Raw genomic sequence first — 22,288 nt, forward strand, 5'->3', positions numbered from 1 at the left:
TAAAAAGTCCAGTGAGCCTCATTTATCTCATATGCTGGGCCTGAAAACAAACACTGGGCGCCCCGAGTGTTGACAAGCAGGATCGGAAGCGAAAGGAACCAATGACATCAGAATCTAGAACCTGATTCTGGAGTGAGGATGAACTAGGGACCTCACCCACCCCAAATTAATGATGGAGAAGGCAGCTGGGACGCTAGCCAACTACAACTAGGACACAATGACAGGTTGTGATTACTCAACTACAGCCAGGGTATAAAGAAAAGCATGTGGGTGCCTCAGCAATATATAACCAAGGCCTCTATATTTTGCCCACAGGTCTCACATTTGGAAGTTGAAGGGGCCATTTCACTCTTATCACACTTATACCTAGCCCATCCCCGGCAGAAAAACTTGTCAATTCAACAAGGTTAAATAAGCAAACATATAATCACTTCGAATCCAGCTATGACATCAGTCTGTTCCAGTAAATGCGTCACCTCCTTACATATTTTCTATCGGCCCTGGTGTTCCATAGGCCAGTAGTTATTTTAAGTCGTTTACATGTAGTTCTTCTAAAACTCATTAGCTCTGTATGAATCTCCTTCAGGAGAAGGAACCAGCAACTACATATTTTAAATAACAGTGAACAGTAACAAACACTTTAACTGAATCCTGTAATCGACTTGTGTCCCGCAATCCAGAAAAGTGTTGAAATAAAAATGTTCAAGCAAGCACTGCCAAACACGAGGCCAAACTTGGTAGGCTGGTCTGATGTTTTTTTCTATCTTTTTATTCTAAGAACATGCCACAAAAATAAATAGGAAAAACATGCAGCCATCTAAATGTGGCTCCCGTATGTTTGCAATAATAAAAATATGTGACAGTGCTACTATTGATTTTTTTAATAAGAAGCCTTTCAGTTGAGCCATGTATTTTAATATTGTTATATGCGAATGAGACATGAGTATATCGCCACCTAACCAAGCATCAAACATTATGCGCAGTTACAGTTTAACAATGTCAATTTATAACAACAGTTTTACAATGTCCCTTTATAACAACAGCTTAAATAGAAGACAAAGTATGAAACAAATCTAACTGGGCACCCGAAGTGCAGGCAAAAAAAATCTGGTCTTTAAATGTAATATAAATATATAGATTTAAAAAACAAATTTCGAGCTAGGTTTGTCCCTGAATAGAAAGGAACCACTTTTATGTGAATGTGAACAATGGCACAGGCTTTGTGCAGTCATTTAGAGTGAAGAAACCAATGGGCAAAGTAGACTGACCCAATGCCCTATGCTATACTCTGTGGTGAGCTAAAGCAAATTGTGAACCACAATTTGACTGACAATGGATAAAAACTGATGACTAAAAACCTCTATATATATGTGTCTAATGTATACATTTTTGTGAAAAAAGAATAGTCTGGTAGGACAGCTAAAGCTGTGTCAAAGGCCAGATCGAAAAATGTACACCAACAGGTGATAACAACCTTAATCCACACTCTTCCATAACAAACTATCTTCTAGTTTAAATAATCTGGAATTTAAATTATAATCCTAGACATAAAACCAACATCCATGTTTAAGCAAGGCTTGTATTTAATTATGGCGCTAAATCAATAGCATTTTGACATACAGTTACATTGAACAAGGAAAAAAGGGGAAATAGAATAAATAGAATGAATATGAATATGCGTTACTTTACACTGGAATCAAATGCTATCCAATATTTTATTCAATCAGATCTCCCTGGCATTTTGGCAAAGCAGTACTACATTACTGAGAACTCAAGTCTTCAGAAAAGCAGTGCGTGCCCTATCCATTTCTCACTGTGTCGAGGGCAACTCTATACTTTCATGTACCTGACATCTTCTTAGGTTCCCCTTAAATCGATTCTTCATTCAGGAGGTTACTTTCAGCAGCAGCTACTCCTCTAACACGGAGGAGTGTTGCCTCACAAGAAAAATAAAATGATGATAACACCATCCATACCAATATTATAAAGAGAGAGCCCAAACCTTTGAGGCGGGTAATCTCAGTAACCACAGCACCAATCACAACACCCAATACAGCGTTGGAAAGGGCAGTTGCAGCAGAAGGACATAGGCTATGCAGACGGCCAACGTATACATTTAAAAGGTAAAAGAACCGTGCCAGCAAAGTAGTCGCTTGTGGGCGTGCCTGCGTCTGCTGTGGGCGTGTGCTGGGGGCATGACAAACGCTGGGGGCGTGTGGTACGTCCCGCCCTTCATGCCATGTGAGTCGTAATTGCGCTGCATCAAGGGGCATGCTGGGGGCGTAACACGCTGGGGCCGTGACATGTCCGCCCTTCATGCCATGTGACGCGCCAATTACGCAACTGCGCCGCATCAAGGGGCACGCTGGGGGCGTGACAAACGCTGGGGGCGTGTGCTACGTTCCGCACTTCATGCCATCTGGGTCGTACATTAATCAGATCGTCTGCTGTGGCCGTGTGCTGGGGGCGTCACAAAGGCGTTCACCTCGAAGCGTGGTAAGTAACCATTCGCAAGACTCCCTTGGGGGACTGCCCGTTGTCTCACACATACTGGGGGTGCCGAATGCAGTGTGTGCCTTGGCCTGGGTGCGTCTGAAAGGGCCGAAAGCAGTGTGTGGCTTGGCCTGGGTGCATCTAAAAAGCACTTGGCCGAAGAGCGTCGGTGTGGGTCATAAAAAATAAGAACAGCAGGAAACAATCATTCAAGACTCACACAATTCTAATTGTTAGACGGTCGCCGCTGGCCCTCAAGCAGGGGGCACACGCGACTGAGCATGTCTGCGGGGACAATTACTGCAGCCTCTCATGCGCGCTGTTACTGAACTATCACATTAAACCAAATTACACGCGCCTGCTAACATCAGCCAGGGCTGTAGCCGGGCTCCGGCGGCGGATCACTACACTAATTACATGCGCCTGCTAACATGAACCAGGGCTGCAGCTGGGCCTCAAGCGGGGGGAACACGTGCCTGCTAACATCAACCAGGGCTGCAGCTGGGCCTCAAGCGGGGGAACACGCGAATGACCGTATCTGAATACACACATTACACACATTCTATTTCATACCCGGACAACGTCGGGATGGGCTGCTAGTGTTATTATAATTGAATGTTTTCCTAGTGGCACTGTAGTTGCTGAGTGGGGCTGCACACAGAGCAGGAGAGGAGTGGTAGGCACTCTCCAAGTGCGCATGATGGTTTGGCCCATGGCTGGACTGACTACCAAGTGTTTTGGTGTGCTACCAAGCTGGGGGCTGATTTCGTTGATGGGGACCTGCATGTGCTGAAAACCATTTGTTTTGCTTTGTTTATTTAGAAGCACACGCAGGTCCACATCACTGAAATCATCCCCCACCGCAACAAAATCTGCCCCCAGCTTGGCAGCACACCAAAACGCCCAGTATCCAGTCCGGCCCTGGTTTGGCTGGCCTTCTTGGGACGGCCAAACAGTCATGCGCACTTTGCATGTTCTTCGCTGGCTGTAATGTACAGCCTGGGTGGAGAACATGCACAGGCCCCTAGTCCCTGTTTGAGCGCTGAACCACGGTGCTCAGACCAATCGCAACATTGTTCAGCAACGTCGTGATTGGCTAAGAGAGTCTGGGAGCCTGTGTGCTTCCAGTTTCCTGCGTCGTGGCAAGAAGGATGGAGGAGAGGCAGCCGCCGGTACGGTAAGTTGATGGATTAATTTTTTTAAACCACCCCTCCCCACCTCATAACTGCTGCCCTGTAGCAGCCGCTACTGTTTGCTTCATCAAAGGGACCAAAGAGATCAGGTCAATTAACCCCAGTTCTAAAAGTTCTAAAAGGATTGAATTGCTCCTCCTCAAACTCCGCCTGAAATGTCTTCAAGATGGCCTCTATCACTCATAAAGCTCTACGTCATGACCTCCCCAACTACTTGAAAAGCGAGCTGCACACCGCAGGAAGTGAGAGGAACACTAGAGGTAAATTCAAGCTCTTTTTTTCCACCAGTATTTCTTTATTGATTTTTGGAAAAACAAATGATAAATTCACTGTTGATGCTTACACGAGAGCCATCATACATGAAGGAATTATCTCAATTGTCACTGGTCATCTTCTGCCATAGTTCAAATAAGATACTGGTTAGGAGGGAAGGAAAATGAACTACAATCAGAACCAAAATGAGAGGGTACATTTGGCTTTCTGGTATAGGTGTGTTAGGGTCAACATGTCTTTAATTGTCATGATGTAGAGGGAGGGAGTGTGGGAAACACCTCCACTGGTGCCAGCATCCCCATCACGTTTTTGGAAAGCAGCAACTTGCATGAGTAGAAGGGGGAGAGTTCCTGTTTAGAGGCCAGTCCTAGGCTTGTATGTAATATATGTGTCTGGTGGTATAAAAACCTTGAGTGTGGAGGAGTGTAGCGTGCAGGGGCCTAGCGTTCTTTTCAGGTTGGCCTCTTGTCAGTTTTGGCTTCTACCTCCCTTAAAAACCTCTCCTAATGCAGTGGTGTTGCAGAGTTTCTTGTGGGGCTAGGCACTTCTCTAGGGCGTCGAGTCCATGTATATCCCCCTTTTTATGTCTTCCAGCCCCCTGTCAATTGAGGAAGGTGAAAGGGACTTCCAATCTACGTGCCATAGCGAAGTGCAGAAGGAAGTTACCTGGTTCGATTGGGTTGTCAAATGGGCACCACAATCCATCCTTAAATAAATCCCCCCATTTCTGGAGCCCAGCCTCCGTCCAGATGTGAAGGTCTCTGCAGATTGGTGCCATCTACAAGGGGAGTCGAGGGGCACATGGAACCAGTCACTCCCTTCCTCCAGCACCATGCGGCCACCTGCATGAAGCTGTTCCATCCAGGAAGCAGCACCACCTGTGTGGAACCCAGTAGCCCTCCAATATAGAGTCTGTTAAGGGGGAGTGAATCAGTTCCCTTGCTCTTGCAGAGTGTTCCCTTCTAGACACCGCATGGACCATTGTGGTTGCGCTGCCAGATAATAATGATAATAATTTGGGGCTCTGAGTCCGAACATACAGTCTGGAGACCACCAGTCTGTGCCTTCCAGAGCCCCGTATACGTGTAATCAATAAAGTTTGGAGTTTGTTCAAGAAACATCCACCAAGCTGCACCGGAAGCATTGAGATAAAAATACAACACGAGAGGAAGCGTTTTTAGGCGTTTCAATACTTTATTCGACAGCATTGTCATAAAAGCATTTTATCCCTATTCTAAACATAAATAAATACTATACTAAGTTAAGATCAATTTAAGATACACATTAAATACAGAATGCTGGCGAATTCTTTCCTCTAAAAGGAATTTATACAGTTTAAAAAAATACAGGGTCACTATGTCTAATACATAAAAGATAAATCTAGCTTAAAACGAAAAACGTTTCATCATTCATGATTAATCGCAGTTAAAGTGCGAGTGCGGATGATCCAGGCCCAACCCAAATATTTGGCTAGGGCAATTGCAAGATTGGGGGCACAATTTGATCTTAATATTCTCAGTGCTTCTAGGTATTTTCTTATCCCCAAATTCTTGCACACTGGTTTTAGCCATCTACTTCTTGGAGCAGCATACAAGGGGCATACAAACAAAAAGTGTGGAATATCCTCAACGTGGACCTTGCAGTAGCAACATGTATTAACATTACTTGGTGACCATTTTAAAGTAAAAACATTTAGAGGTAGGCAACCAACTCTGGTCTGGAAATACAGCTTTCTGTCCAAGGGTTTTGTGATCAGATCCCAGTACTGTTCACAGTTTGGGGCTAATTTGGTCTCCAGATACTGGGATGTCAACATAGATGGTCGATTGGAAATTAAAACCGATTGGTGTACCATGTCCCAATACATTTTTTTCAACAACACCTTAGATGGAAAGGCGGAAGGGTCAGTAGTAGTCCATAAGTGGTCTAAATGCAGTTTTTGTAGCAAGTTCCTGATTTCTTTAAGCCAAGTTATTTTATGGAACCTGTCAGAGCTAATAATGTCCATGAGAGCAGATGCATAATGGCCCAGTTCAGGTGTTGTCTTTAAGCGCCTCCAATATAAGAGTGGGCGCAATCGAGCCATATCCTCGATCTTTTTCCTCCCTAGATCATATCGGAGTTGGATCGATGGAGTGCTCTGCGGGACACCAACCAGCCGGCGAAGGAATTTGTTCTCTGCAATAGCCAAGACACTCAGATTGGCGAAGCCCCATAGCTCTGATCCATAAAGGCAGGCACCCAGCACTTTCATACTATAAATCTCCATAATAGGCTGGATGGGTTTTGTTAGTGAAGATTTATATTTTTGTGCTATGGCCCCAGCCAGCTGATGGAACTTTAAGACCACAGAATCAATGTGTGATTTCCAATTCATACTACCTTGCAAGGAAATACCAAGGTAAGTGAAAGCATTCACCTCTTCCAGAACAGCCCCATTAAAATGTATTTTGCCCTTGAATTGCTTAGCAGGATTCAGGTTCATGAACTTGGTCTTTGTAGTGTTTAATTCCAGGCCCCGAATCCGACAGAAATCTCCAAATGCATCAATTGTCTTTTGTAATCCGCTAGGGGTCCGCGAGACCAGTAAAGTGTCATCAGCAAACATTAATACTGGAACCCGCTCCCCATCTAGCATAGGGGCATCAGTTGGTGATTTCTTTAGATGGTCTACTACGCCGTTGATATAAAGGGAGAATAAGGCGGGGGCCAGGACGCATCCCTGTCTCACCCCACGCTCCACGGGGAAAGAATCAGTGACGTCCCCCTGTGCACCCCACCTAATCCTGGCGTAGTTGTTTTCGTGCATACGCACTAACAATGTCAGTAATTCGGGGCTGATTCCAAGCTCGCTAAGAACAATCCATAGTTTTTGACGAGGTACCAAGTCAAATGCTGACTTTAAGTCGACAAAAACGGCATATAATGGGCCATTTGTCAAGGTCACGTTTTTCCAGTAAAGGGTTAAAAAATGGAATACCTGGTCGACAGAGCTAGTTAGGGGGCGGAAGCCAGCTTGGTACGGGGAGAGGATATCATTATCATCTATCCAGGCTTGTATTTTATTTTGTATCATCCTACCCATCAGCTTTTGTGCAGAGTCGATAAGGCTGATGGGTCTATAATTACTTGGTAAGGCCTTGTCCCCTTTTTTGAAAACTGGAATGATCTCCGCGCCCTTCCATGAAACTGGTATCGCGGCTCCTTGAGCGATAGAGTTTACAAGCCAAACAAAATATTGACACCAGTTAGCCCGGTCGGATAAAAATACATCTGCCGGTATTCCATCAATTCCTGGAGCCCTACCTCTGGTCACCCCGTCCAATGCTACATTTACATCCCCCAATGTGAATACTTCATAACTATAGAATACCATTTTGGGGAGCAGGTGGCAGTCCGGTGGCGAGTTATCAGCATATTGCGGTCTGAAGAAATCCACCCATGCTTCCTTAGCCACATGATTTTTTGGACAATCTGCAATTCCCCCCTACCCCATTTTAAGATAGCCCAAAACTCTTTTTGCTGTTTAGCTGCGCAGGCTTTTTTTAGATCTAGCCATTGATTTTCGTCCCACAGCCTTTTTGCCCTAGCTTGAGCTTTTCTATAGTCGTCCCTGGCCTTCAACACTCCTTCTTTACTCCTCAACGCTAGGCTGAGGTTCTGCCGTGCCTTTCTACAAGAATGGTCATACCATCCTTTATTTCTACGAGGACAAGCACCCTTTCCCTGATGAACTTTTTTTAAAAATAACCCCTGTATTTTGGAAAAAAACTTGAGGTGTGACTCTTCGATTAATTTATTAAAATTTGGCGCATTACAATGATCCTGCAAGCTACTAACCTCATTTGCAACAACCTCCAATAAATCCTGCATTTTCCCTGGCTTGTCCAACAGAGTTGCCCATTTGACATGGCGTTGGTTGTTGGTTGAAATAATATCTAGTGGCATGACACCCCTTTCAGGATTTGGCAATATTACTCCTTGGTCCAATTTGAAGAGCAAGCACAACGGGTTATGGTCACTCTCCAATCTAGGTGTCACTCTCATATCTATCATCTTATGCCAATCTCTGACATCTACAAGGATGTAATCTATCCGACTACTTGCCCTTGTGTTGTCAAAGGTATGAACACCCTGAAGGTCTGACGGGGTGCGGCCATTTGCTGCCCTCAACCCCCTGGCCAAACACAAACTCTTTACTTGTACTGCCACTTCAGACCATTTCTTTACCGCGGGTAAATCCAATTGGGGAACTCCCCATTTAATATCTTCCTCTAGGGACATTTCATTATCCTCCTGGCCTAGCGGTTCGAATGTAGTGTTCAAGTCTCCCCCCACTAGGATGGTGATATGCGTTGGTAGATGCTCCAGATCGTTATCAAGTGTTACTACCACCTCTGAAGCTTTACCCCCTATTGTTCCCCTGGCGTATATGTTGTAGAGGGCCATCTCATGGCCGTCAGCCCAGGTTATCATAATTGGCAGTAAGTCACAATTATTAACGGGTCTCGCTCTAATGGTACATTGTAGTGATTGGCGTACCCATGTGATTAGTCCCCCTGAGGGCCGCCCTTTTGGATACTTTTTCGCAGGGACAAAGAAATTTAAAAAACCCTGACGATGGGCAGGGATCACTGCCCAGGTTTCCTGGAACATAATTACATCATGGAGGTCAATAAATTCGCACCATTCTGGGGAATCTAGTTTGTTAAAGATTCCCGCCAGATTCCAGGATAGGAATTTAAGACCTTCCTTCAACGGGCTAGCCCTCACGTTCGATGGTGATACATATTGGGCATGCAGGGGTTGGGCCAGAGTAGGAGGGGGGCTAATTGCCCTGCTGTTTTCAATGATGCGGGGAGTGGGAGCCAAGTGCCCCATAGTACAAGAATGAACCCCCGTACGACAGAATATCCTCCTATTACTAGAGTTAGTGACAATAAGCTTCTTAGCAATACCAGTTTCCCCCTCTTGAATCCCAACTATGTTTCCCTTGACTGCACTCATCCGCCCATTCAGTCAGTCACACTCGTTGAGATCAGAGAGGGCAGAGTATCTATTTTCCGTCGGCATGCCCCAATTACTTCTTATACCAAGGGGTTTGCCTTTCCTTACCACAGGATTCCATTTTGTTCTAAGTACTGTGGGATTTAAAGTATTCCCTTTCTTTGCATAGAAAAAATCTATTGTTAGAGGAACTATTTCTGTAGATCTGCGCTGGGGAGGATATATGTTTGCTAAAATGTTTGGCAGCACTTCAGGATCAGAGAAATGTAGCACCACACAATCCCCTCTAAATTTTTTATTACCACCCCCGATCCATTCTACTCTTCTAGCCTTCACAACTTCTTGTGCCAACTGGTCCATGCCCCCCGGAGAAAAGGCCATGTTCCTTGCTAGCCAGTGCAATGATTTATTTATTAGAGAAGATGAGTTCTCTACTTGCCCAGATTCTAGGAGTGGGACATTCGCCAGGACCAGTACTAGGGGGGATGCCTCTACAATTAATTCTACTGGTCCCTTCTCTATGTTGGAGTCTACCAGCCTGTCCCATTGCCTTGGCCTTTCAGAATCACCGATGTTAGTACCCAGTCCCCTGGGACCCCCCCCCCCCCTATATCATTAGATGGCATAGGAATAAGGGGAGTATTTTCCAAGGGTTCTGTCCTGGGGGCTGTCTGTGTTTTTTTTTACTCGACTCTAAGTGTTTCCTGCTTAGGATTTTTTGCTGCTTCCTCTAATGATTTTTGCAAAAGTCCCCCCAACCTGTTCACCTCTTCAGTGAGGTGATCTATTTTGCATAGAAGAGGTTTAGTTATGGTCTTGATTTTGCTATCTAGGGCGTTTAATAGTTTCTTAAATTGATCTTCGTCCAAAAGTAACTTCCCCCCAGAGATTCCCCTTACATCTTCTCCAGTACTTTTCGGTGGGGATGCATCTGGGCGTTTTTTTGCTTGAGCGAAGCCCGCCCCGTTTTGGAAGACTCTTTCCCCCCCCCTTAGCAACTCTTGGGGCTGGTACCGGTGCTGGGGGCTCCTCTTCTAGCAATACTATGTCTTCATCAGGTATACTCTCAGCGTCTGAGTCAGCTATAGCTACTAATAGCTGGGTTAATGGGTTATTCTCAGGTTGCTGAAAAACCTCATTGCTAATATCAAGGTCAGGTATGTCTGGAGGCATATTATCAGGTGATGGCAGTACAGGGGAAAGGCTCAACCCCAGTGAGGATCTCCTATCACTGTTTATTTTTGCAACAACCTGGACCATGTAATTGTCGAGAGTATTAATAGCTTGGGCCGTTTTTGACTTCGACATATTAGGAGGTTGTAACACCGGTTACCCCCAAGTTATACCGTACAATACTGTTGCACAGGATGACTTTCCTATAATTGCAGTGATAGGTGTATATGGTAAAAACTCACAGATGATGTTTTGGGCAGCGTTCCAGGCCCTGTCCCTGACTCTTCCTGCCGATGAGGGCCGTAGAGGGCCCGCCCTTTGCCCGGGCTTAGCCCGGCGCGGCCCGGCGCGCTCCCGCGACGCGGGAGATGAAGACCGTTTATAAGCGCCTCCTGGCGCGCTCCGCCTCTACGCGACTTCCGGTCGCGGAGGCCGCTGGGAGTTGTAGTTTCACTCTCCCCCACACTGCGGCAGCGCTGATGGAGTGAGGCTGCGGCGGGGGGAGGTGACAGGCAGCGGTGGAGCAGCGGCGAAGGCAGCAGTGCCGGCGGTTCGTCAAGGGCTCTCTGGCAGGTATGGCAGCCATTTTCTAAATGGTAACAGAAGAGATTGTACAAACACCCGCTCCACATCAGGTGAAGGCCGTTTATAAGCGCCTCCTGGCGCGCTCCGCCTCTACGCGACTTCTGGTCGCGGAGGCCGCTGGGAGTTGTAGTTTCACTCTCCCCCACACTGCGGCAGCGCTGATGGAGTGAGGCTGCGGCGGGGGGAGGTGACAGGCAGCGGTGGAGCAGCGGCGAAGGCAGCAGTGCCAGCGGTTCGTCAAGGGCTCTCTGGCAGGTATGGCAGCCATTTTCTAAATGGTAACAGAAGAGATTGTACAAACACCCGCTCCACAGCAGGTGAAGGCCGTTTATAAGCGCCTCCTGGCGCGCTCCGCCTCTACACGACTTCCGGTCGCGGAGGCCGCTGGGAGTTGTAGTTTCACTCTCCCCCACACTGCGGCAGCGCTGATGGAGTGAGGCTGCGGCGGGGGGAGGTGACAGGCAGTGGTGGAGCAGCGGTGAAGGCAGCAGTGCCGGCGGTTCGTCAAGGGCTCTCTGGCAGGTATGGCAGCGATTTTCTAAATGGTAACAGAAGAGATTGTACAAACACCCGCTCCACAGCAGGTGAAGGCCGTTTATAAGCGCCTCCTGGCGCGCTCCGCCTCTACGCGACATCCGGTCGCGCAGGCCGCTGGGAGTTGTAGTTTCACTCTCCCCCACACTGCGGCAGCGCTGATGGAGTGAGGCTGCGGCGGGGGGAGGTGACAGGCAGCGGTGGAGCAGCGGCGAAGGCAGCAGTGCCGGCGGTTCGTCAAGGGCTCTCTGGCAGGTATGGCAGCGATTTTCTAAATGGTAACAGAAGAGATTGTACAAACACCCGCTCCACAGCAGGTGAAGGCCGTTTATAAGCGCCTCCTGGCGCGCTCCGCCTCTACGCGACTTCCGGTCGCGGAGGCCGCTGGGAGTTGTAGTTTCACTCTCCCCCACACTGCGGCAGCGCTGATGGAGTGAGGCTGCGACGGGGGGAGGTGACAGGCAGCGGTGGAGCAGCGGCGAAGGCAGCAGTGCCGGCGGTTCGTCAAGGGCTCTCTGGCAGGTATGGCAGCGATTTTCTAAATGGTAACAGAAGAGATTGTACAAACACCCGCTCCACAGCAGGTGAAGGCCGTTTATAAGCGCCTCCTGGCGCGCTCCGCCTCTACGCGACATCCGGTCGTGGAGGCCGCTGGGAGTTGTAGTTTCACTCTCCCCCACACTGCGGCAGCGCTGATGGAGTGAGGCTGCGGTGGGGGGAGGTGACAGGCCGCGGTGGAGCAGCGGCGAAGGCAGCAGTGCCGGCGGTTCGTCAAGGGCTCTCTGGCAGGTATGGCAGCGATTTTCTAAATGGTAACAGAAGAGATTGTACAAACACCCGCTCCACAGCAGGTGAAGGCCGTTTATAAGCGCCTCCTGGCGCGCTCCGCCTCTACGCGACTTCCGGTCGCGGAGGCCGCTGGGAGTTGTAGTTTCACTCTCCCCGACACTGCGGCAGCGCTGATGGAGTGAGGCTGCGGCGGGGGGAGGTGACAGGCAGCGGTGGAGCAGCGGCGAAGGCAGCAGTGCCGGCGGTTCGTCAAGGGCTCTCTGGCAGATATGGCAGCGATTTTCTAAATGGTAACAGAAGAGATTGTACAAACACCCCGAGAGGAAGCATCAACATCTTGGCAATCGCAGTGCGGCCCTTTCGGGATAGCAGGTGCACGCACTAGAAAGGGATCGCGTTTCTGACCGATATTGTTGCTCAACCCAGATTACCACAGCTATCAGGTCATCATCTGTGTGGTAAACACACACTCCCAGATATATCAAGGTGTCTAATTGCCAACCCACTGGGGTAATAGGCAAAGATGTGTTTTCCCCTTCAGTTAGGGGAGTCATGGGGAAGAGGCAGGATTTATTCCAATTGATCTTGAGACTAAGCACCTTTCTGGACCCCTCAAGTAAATCAATCATTATGTCCACGTCATCTCGGAGATAAAGGAGCAGCCTGGCTGCATAAAAGGATACTACATGCCATCTTCCGTCCATTTGGATACCCCAGTCTGGAACTCATGACAGCAATTTCATGACAATGGAAATATAATGGGAGAGAGTGGGCGTCCTGGGAAGGGTGGTCGCGGTGGTACTTAGTAGCTGGACCCAAGATAAAAAACTGTCTCCCAAGTGCAATCTCCTTAGCACCACAAACAAATATGCCCATCCCAGGGTATCAAATGCCTTCTTGATATCAAGAGGGGCCACCAAGGGGAAGGTCACTGAAGTGCATGTTCACTTTACTCTCGGGTGCAGGTGACAGGTTGAGTATAGTGTTTCTGCATGGGAAATAGCCATTTTATCCTCCTCTATCAGAGTCTGTGGTAGGGGACCAACCGATTAGCCAGGGCTTTACCCAGCATCTTATAATCTAGATTTAACTGTGATATTAGGCAGTAGGTGCCTTCCAGCAACTGATACCTGTTGGGTTTTGGGAGGGCCGTAATTAATTGCCTCCCTCATAGAAGTTGGAAGCTTCCCTCTATTCCAAGTTACACCTGAAACTTTGGGGCCAATATCTGGGCATATGTGGCAGATAACTCCAGTGGGAGCCCATCTGACCCTGGTATCTAAACCCTTGGTGGTTACTAGAGGGGCTACTGCCCTCTTTGTACAGGATCGCGCTACGGTTTCTGCTGCCTTACTTTTAAAAACAATTGCCGCTATTGTTTAATTTGCTTTAAAGACTGTTTTAATTGTCTTAACTTACGGGGGAGCTGTGTTCAATGCTCCGGTGGTGGGGACACGAGGGAACTATGCAATAGCTCTGGCAAGGGCTCACGGAGCGTAGGCGTCGGGTCAGCATTCTAGAGGCTAGAACTGATGCACTGCTGATGATATACATACGACAGATGGCGCACCGCGCCACTGGCGCGCAGAGGGCGCGCCAAAGTCTGCGCCCGTCCGCTCCCGACCGGGCCTAGGGGCCAGAACCCCTGGATCTGTGTCCCCAGAGGGCCTCTGCTACTCCAGTTCATTGTTAAAGCAGTTAAACAGAATCCCAGGCCCCAAGTGTGCTCATGCTATTTCTCTGGAGGAGCTTCAGGATAGGTGCTCATATTGTGGTTTTAGACTCTCCCCACAAGCTTTTGCCTCACTCTCAGCGGGGCCCTCCTATAAACTACTCTTACTCAATTGCAGACCCCTGCCCAAGCATACAACTAAGATTTCCATGTTGTTAAAAGACTCTTTTCCTGAGGTTCTGTTTCTCACAGAGACCTGGCTCACCACCAGCTCAGGGCCGGACATCGTCCAATCTCTTCCTCCTGGATACTTAATCCAGAGGAAAGACAGAACGACAAGGGTGGGTGGTGGTATTGCCATTATCTATAAGGACCATTTAACCTGCAGACTACTAGAGAGTCCGCTATTAAACTGTGAGAATGTCCATTTCTCAATTTAATTTACCCCCTCATTGTCATTTTCAGGTATTCTGATCTACCATCCACCTGGGTCAATGGGCCAATTTTGTAAATCTCTGTTGGAAACAGTCATTCTTCTGGCTAGTTCCTCGGCTAGTTTTACTCTCCTTGTAGATTTTAACCTTCATTTTGATGTGTGAGTGAGACCATCCAAGAGCCCTTCCACAACAATGAATCTTCCCTCTGGGTCCACAACTGTATTGTGCGTCATGTAGGGAACACCCATATGAGTACCCTACTGGCATAACTTGACTATGTGGTGCCCACCAGTATGCTTCTCCACCTCTTGAGTTTGGACACTTCTTCACTGGTTAGAGGAGTTTCTGGCAAGCAGTCAATGTGTGTGTGGCAACATTTTAGGTAGGTGTGGACCTGCAATCATCCTTCTGACGTTCCATGTCAAAATATTATAACTAGGGCTAGTGATAGGAATGTTGTCTCCCATGTGGTGACGTGAATTTGTGGTGGGGTAGTATGTCCCTAATACTCCCAGGCAACCTCCTCCCTTGGTTCCACCCTCATCTCAAGGCTAAATCCGGAGCTATGAACATACAATAGTAAAATGTAACTTTTGTAACAAAGTTACATGCCCTTTCTACCGAGTAGAAGATGGATTATTTCCCCCCTAGGACCTAATTGGAATCCATAATTGGAAATAAACGTGCTTCTGCTCCTTGGTTTTCATCTAAGCTTAAAGAAGCCCGTCAAAGCTGCAAGAGAGCAGAAAGAAACTGGAGAAAAGACTATAACCCTCGTGAGAGAGAAAAATTTAAAGATCTGACCAGATCTTACCATAAGATGATCTGGAGTGAAAAAAAAACCTACTTTGAACGTCGGATAGATGATTCGGTTAACTCCTGCAAGGAGCTTTTTAATATTGTCAGAGACTTCACTTCTCCGTCGCCGGCCAAGTCTGCTCAGGGTCATTCCAAATCTTGGCTGAATGATTTAGCTCATTATTTTTATGACAAAATAATCACCATTCAAGTCGACCTGGCAACTTTTTCTAAGCAGTCTCGGGTAGTTGATCCGGATGCTATTTCTTCTGTGAATCCCACTCTCTGGGAATTTCCTCAGTTAAGCCTTGCCGCTTCATTAGACTACTTGACAGGCTTGAAATCGGGCTCCCCTTTAGATCCCTGCCCGGTCTCTTGTCTTAATAAAATAGCCTCTGTGCTAAATAGTCCTATCAACTCCATGCTAAATTCCTCTTTTTCTTCCGGCATTGTTCCACAGGCGTGGAAGAGTGCGCTTATTCTTCCACTAATTAAAAAACCAACTCTGGATCCCATCATACACGCCAACTATAGGCCTATTTCTCTCCTCCCTGCTCTGGCAAAGGTGGCGGAAAGGCATGTGCACCGATCCATCTCAGATTTTATCGAGAACAACAACATGTTGCACAGTACTCAATCCGGGTTTCGTGCGAATTACAGCACAGAAACCGCTTTACTGGAAGTCACCACCGCCATCAGAGAGGTCTTAGACTTGGGAGGCAAGGCCATGTTGGTTTTGTTAGACTTGTCGGCGGCGTTTGACACCGTTCCCCATGACACTCTCCTAATTCGACTCTGGGATTGTGGTCTTAGGGGGACGGTGTGGAACTGGCTTAGGTCATTTCTAGCCAACCGCCGGCAAACGATCTGGGCGCCACCTCACTCCGCAGCTATGTCAGTCCTGGAAGTGGGGGTCCCTCAGGGGTCTATTCTTAGCCCCCTGCTTTTTAACATCTTTATGGCCCCCCTTGCAGAGGTTGCGGAGTCGTTTGGCGCTCAGATTGTGTCTTACGCTGATGACACCCAGCTCTTGTTCACTCAGAACAAGAATGAGATGTTTGATGGGGCACGTATCAGAGGCTGTTTAGAAGCAGTCTTTGATTGGTTCAAGAGACACGGCCTGAAATGCAACTCCGATAAATCGGAGCTGCTTTTTTTTTGGGTGTGTCTCTGAACCAAATTGGAAAAGTTGGTGGCCTCAGGATCTTTTCCCTCCTACCAATGCTAGTACCAGGGTTAAAAATCTTGGTATTATTGTAGACAACGAGTTGACTTTTGGACCCCAAATAGCCAGTCTTGCAGGGAAATGCTTCGGTATCCTGAGGATGCTCAGGAAATTTCTTCCTTTGATTTCCGTGAATCATCGCAGGGTTATCGTTCACGCACTGGTAGGGTCTCGCTTGGACTATGTAAATGCCCTTTATTTAGGTCTTCCTAAATACTTGGTAAGGAGACTTCAGGTTGTGCAAAATTCAGCTGCACGGGCCATTTATGGTCTTCCTAGACGAGCGAGTACTTCCAACCTGCTTAAGGAATTGCACTGGCTCCCTATAGCCAAAAGGGTGCTGTTCAAGAGCCTGACTCTAACTTATAAGGCTCTGCACGACCTGGGCCCCAGGTATATTAGTAAACGGCTCGCTCTGTACAAACCGAGCAGAGCTCTTCGCTCTGCCTCCCTGCTCAAATTGTGCGTCCCATCCATCAAACGCACTCGTCAAGGGGGGCGCTCGTTTCACTACCTGGCTCCATGTGCCTGGAATGAATTGCCTTTTGACCTGAGACAGGCCCCTAGTCTGATGTCTTTTAGAAAAGCATTAAAAACCTGGCTGTTTAGCTAGGAATTGTGTAGTCTTTTATTCTCAGTTATGTTTTCTTTCCAATAAAGGTCCTCTTCGCCAAAGCGCCGGGACACTCCTTTGTGAGTAGCCGTTGCGCTATAGAAGAACCCAATTAACATAACATAACATAACATAATTGACTACCCAGTCCTCCAGGAAGAGCTCCATGATGGGGCCTTTAGCTAGCTCAGGCAGGCCTACAATGTGAATGTTATTACGATGGGAGCGGCCTTCCGCATCATCTAGTCACTGTATTAGTTGGCAGACCTCCTCCTGCAGAGCCTGGATAAGTGACTGGGCATCTTTCACTGTGGGTGGGAATGTTGCCATAGTGGATGCCATCTCATCCACCATTTCCATTAATTTCGTGTGGTCTGCTCGTATGAGCCTTATGTTAATTGTGAGGACATCTAGTTTGGTCTCCAAGGTGGTTTTAATGTCTAGAATGGCGGCAAGTATTTCACTGAATTCCCCTGTAAAGTCATGTAGGGTTTCTTCCACCCCCATCGTGTTGAGAGTGCTTTGGGCAGATATGGTCACTGGAGAGTTCCAACCTCTGCTGATCTAAGGAGGCCTTCCCCCTTTGGGTTTCACCATGGTGTCCCTCGACATGGTCTGGTGTGGCCAGTGCGGTTGGCTATGATGATAATGGTAGTCTTTCTCTAACCCAGCCTCTCCAAGGAGATGTAGCCCACCACAATGTAGGCCAAATCATGCAGCAGAACCCCCTTGGCCGCCAAATAAGTAAATGTGCCTCCCATGTATATACTATATGGGCACAATAAAAGGGGACAGTGGCAGCCGCTCCTTGTCCAGTGTGATCGTAAGCAAACCTGGAGGCATGGCCTCTACTGACTGGCCTTCCCTGGTCCATGTGCCATCCAGGACAGTAGTGCTCCAGCGAGCAGGTCTACAATTGAAAGAAGTGAAGAAGGGGAACTCGTCCTAGAGGTCCTACCACTCTCTATCTATGTCCCCTTTGTCACAAGGGTGCCAGGCAGTTCAGACGAGGTTTGGACAATCACCCCTTGATGCAGACTTGTCAGTCACCCACCTCAAGTGCATTGTGGTCATGGGTGGATGAAGGATGCAGCACTGTTGTGGTATGTGAATGCTGGGCCTCTGTTGTGTACACCCACCAGCACCGGCTGTGTAGTGCGTCTATCAATCCTGCGTCGCCGAGGGGGTGGTGGCTTTGTCGTTGGGTAGGGGGAGTGAATGCCTTAATTCTTCCCTGCACCTCTTCTCTATTCAGAGTTTGGCTTTGTAATCAGTCCGTCATACTGCTGGGCCCACCTCATAGGCTGCTGTCATGATGAGCAGGGTGCAGGCCTGCTCATTGTGTCAGCTAGTCGCTGGAACGGGTGGAGTTTCTGACCGGTAGAAGCGGGAAAGTTCTGAGACCTTCCGTAAGGCCCGCTGGCCATCTGTTGGCCCTCCACTACCCCTGGGGCAAAGGATTCAACCTCAAGAGATCTGGTGCAATCCCTGGGGATGAGCCATATTGACTGCATTCTCCCTGCCCTGCTCTTACCCCAGCACCTCAACACAGTACTCCCCCTCCGGTGACTGTATGTGTCTGTCAACAGGGGGCTAAAGAGTCTTGCAGGATATCTTTCACTGGGGCTGTTCGTCTGAATTCAGGACACAGTGACCTTCTCAGCTGCCATATTCGCCACACCCCCAGGTAAATTCAGACTCTTACTGGAGATCCTGGAAAACAAAAGACAAAAACTGCAGGAGGAGCTTCCTGCCAACCCCAAAAATGTTAAATCAACTCCCAGGGAACCTAAGACTGATCCCTAATCTGCTCTGATTTTAAAGGTCCTTTAAAACCTACCAATTCAAAATGGTCCCCAGCAATCTAGCTACCTGTAATATCGGTGCTATACCCTTATCACTGTCAGTGGTTATTATTAATTTAGTTTGCTGTATATTTCTTGCGAAGCTAGGTCCACGCCATATGAATTCCTTCAATAAATAAATAAATGAGCTTGTGCTCTAATGGGGTGCTTTACAGTGTGATGAGATGTTATGTGACAATTTACACTAATCGAGTGTCCGAAGACCAGATACCCTTAGGCTTTAAAGAGATGAGAAGATGCCCACAAACTTTCCGATTTCCCTATAAACCTGTTTTTAAAATGTATTTTATCTGAAAGCACGTCGGTCTCTTTTGTGGGTAGAGTAGTTGCTTAAGGATCTGTCATCACTAAAGCACATTTCATCCTCTCCAAGTTGAGTCGCATATTGGTACTCCCCACATGGAGCCTGGTTTGCAGAGAGCCCTATGTGAGTTGTTGATTTCGCGCATTTGTCCTTTAATTGTAGTGCTGCTAGTAAACAGTATTTTCACCAGCTTCCACTGGGTTACAACTCCTCCCCATATGTTTAATCCCTTACTGTTAAGAACAAGCACTGGCAAAACCAATAGGTCTGGCATTGCCTTTCAGCCTTTTGGTTTTCTCAATATTTGTGTTGTTTTGACATGAATTTTGCTAAATTGAAGTGCGCTAAAGCACTGTCCCTCACTGTATATGGTAAAAAAAAAAAAAATGAAGACAGCTGACCGAAAGCCCCTATGAGTGAGTATAATATATATTATATTCTGCTTAAAATCAAAAGGTCTTGGCTAACCAGACCTAAAAGTGAATTCAGGTAACACTAACACATCTACTCGCTTTGAATGGCGTGTTGTTATGCTTTAACACAATTAGTTTCCAGTCTTTCATTCTAGTTCATTCAAGTGTCTAGTTACTGCAGATTTCGCTATTTAAATGCACCCTGGCTGTTTCCATTTTATTTATTCTATATATACATATAGCCTTTGCTCTTGTCTGCTTTTGGATGTACATCCACAAACATTCCCGATTTGTATGGAAGAGCCAACTGCTTCTTAATGCGTTTGGGCTCGATGGGTACCTAGCGATTTTTCAAGGCTTGACTTTCCCTTGGCGTGATTCACCCTTCTGAATCGTTGCTGTAGTATGCATTTCATCAGTCATCTTGCGAATACACCTGCAGTCTTTGGTCCTGAACGACAGGGGAGATTTGTTGGTGTTACCTGCATTTCGTTTTCATAACGCTCGCAGAACCCAATGCCTCAACACTACTAGACCTGCAGTTTGGACATCTGCTTATGACCCAAACATTTTTTAATGTAATGTAATGTATGTATACTTGTAAAGCGCACTGTTACCTCGTTACGTGGTGTCCTGGCGCTGTATACCGCTGGGGAACCCGTCCTGGCTTTCCCTGTGAGAGGGCACCCCAAGGTGAAGCCAGGCATCCCCGGCGTTGCTGGGGCCGTTGTGGAGATTAAGCAAGCTATTGCCCAGAGTTGCAGAGTGGGACCCATGGTTAGCGTAGGCACCTAAGCGAGAATTATCGAGTCCGCGGACATTGACCCAAGATCCTGCCGCGTTGGGAATTGAACCCTGGTCCCGGGCCGACCTCTGCTTCAGGGTCTGCCGCTTCTAACCATTGAGCCACACTTCTCCACACTCCATCTTGACAACATTTTAAAGTTCCGCCCATACTTTTTTTCTGATAACGGCCCAGCTGTAGAGGGGTAGCAAGGGGAGTCTATGACACTCAGCTGTAAGGATATGCTCTGATTCCTTACTCAAGGGTCTTCAAACCTAAAAACCCACTTTTGACTAAGGCTGCTCCGTGGGTGTCCACCCTGGGTATCTTTGACTTTTAAGCTGTTGGGTGTACTGGCTGTGCTGAAGAACACAGGGTCTGATATGTGAGGCCTAAATAGATGCTAGCCATGAGGGTTCCATGTTCACACACCCAATTCACTTCTGGGAAGGACAAAAAAATTCCCTCTCTCTTCTTTAACCTCATAGCAACTCTCTTGAAGTAGGGCGTCTTTTGATAGGACGTGTCCTCCTGAATTTTACTGAGGTCCAATACCACCGACCTTTCCCGTTTTAATTGTGTCACTTTGCAATTGCTGTGGCTTCCCTTGAAATCCTTTGTGTTTTTCTCAATCTTTTCTTTCTTGGGTTTACTATTATCACAGCCAGCACCTATTAAGAATGGAAGACGTGGTATGGATAAATGTGCCCTAAGAGAAAAATCAGTATATCTAGCAAAAGGTGCCCACACAAACATGCCAAAATCTTGGACCTGTGGATCGAATTCTTTGGCCTTGATACTTAAACACATATATTTCCGGTATGGTCCGACTGACTGCTACACAAAAATTGCTGTGCCTTATTAACACATATGAAAGATGATTCATGTGCAATATGGTGATATGTAGCCCAGTTATATGTGGGTGCACTGTATTATCTCAAAATTAATTAAAAAAAGAGTTATAAAACAGAATCTCAAAAAATACATTTTAAGAAACTCCCACTATACAATATATACCCAGTTAGGTAACAAAAATATAACATACCAGTGTTCCTAGTCATCGTAAAGCACAATAAACATAAGTGAACTTACAACACCTTCAAGCGTTGCTTAACTTTGCACTGATAAGCAAAGAGAGAGAAGAGGGCCTGAACACCGCCGCTCCTAATTGTCAAGGGTTATAGGTGATTAGGTTAGTGTGGGGAAGAGAAACACCCATCTTTAGTATCTTGGCATTCCCGTTTAACTTCAGTTTCAAAGTTATTCTAGGTTTTAAAACAAACTGGGTACCCGTTTTAACAAATGTTTTTAATGCCACTATAGTTTTTTTTTAACCAACTACCTGGGTTAAAAGTATCATTGTACCAATTTTAGAAAAGGCGATAGAGGAAAGCCAAATTGTTACCACCCAATATCTCTTCTTGACTCCACGTCAAAACTGATGGGCCGTATAATACTGGACAGACTCGAAATTTGGGCCGACGAAGAAAAAATACTGACCGATGTACAGTATGGTTTCAGCAGAGGAATTGGGATGGTAGAGCTGTGCTTGAATTTAGAGTTAATAATAGGGAAGTACACTTTAGCAAAGGAAGGGGCGCTGCACCTCTGTTTTGTTGACCTTACTAGCGCCTTTGACTTAGTCAATCACAGTAAACTATGGCAAACACTGAAAGGGCTAGGGGCACCCTCTGATATAATCGTATACCTATCACAGATTTATACCCATCTAACATCGAGGGTACGATATGGAAAGAGGGGGGAATGCACACCTGATTTCAGTGTAAAGAATGGCATCAGACAGGGTTGTGTATTAGCGCCCCTCCTATTCTCCCTATATGTTAACAATGTAGACCCCTTTTTACAAAACCTTAGTGCAGATGCTCCGAAAATTGGGAATCGTATAACCCCTGTACTGCTCTATGCAGACGATGCTGTCCTGATATCAAGGACAGCGAACGGCCTACAAATACTTATAGAAAATTTTGCCCTGTGCATGACAAAGAAAGATCTGAAATTAAACCTGAAGAAAACTTTTGTAATGACATATGGGGGCAAAATTAAAAATATAAACAACACGATGTAGGTAGAGTTTTAATTAATCGAGTCTCATCCTTTAATTATTTGGGG

At 46.9% G+C, this 22,288-nt stretch overlaps 1 protein-coding gene across 1 annotated transcript in view; it reads left to right on the top strand.

The window, feature by feature from the left end:
• ITK (IL2 inducible T cell kinase) overlaps window positions 1-22,288 on the top strand; it is a 385,858-nt gene that overhangs the window by 360,787 nt on the left and 2,783 nt on the right. The gene's annotated exons all lie outside the window — the stretch shown is intronic.

Source organism: Lissotriton helveticus, chromosome 7 (genome assembly GCF_964261635.1).
Source record: "Lissotriton helveticus chromosome 7, aLisHel1.1, whole genome shotgun sequence".
In the NCBI taxonomy this organism is placed as follows: Eukaryota; Metazoa; Chordata; class Amphibia; order Caudata; family Salamandridae; genus Lissotriton; species Lissotriton helveticus.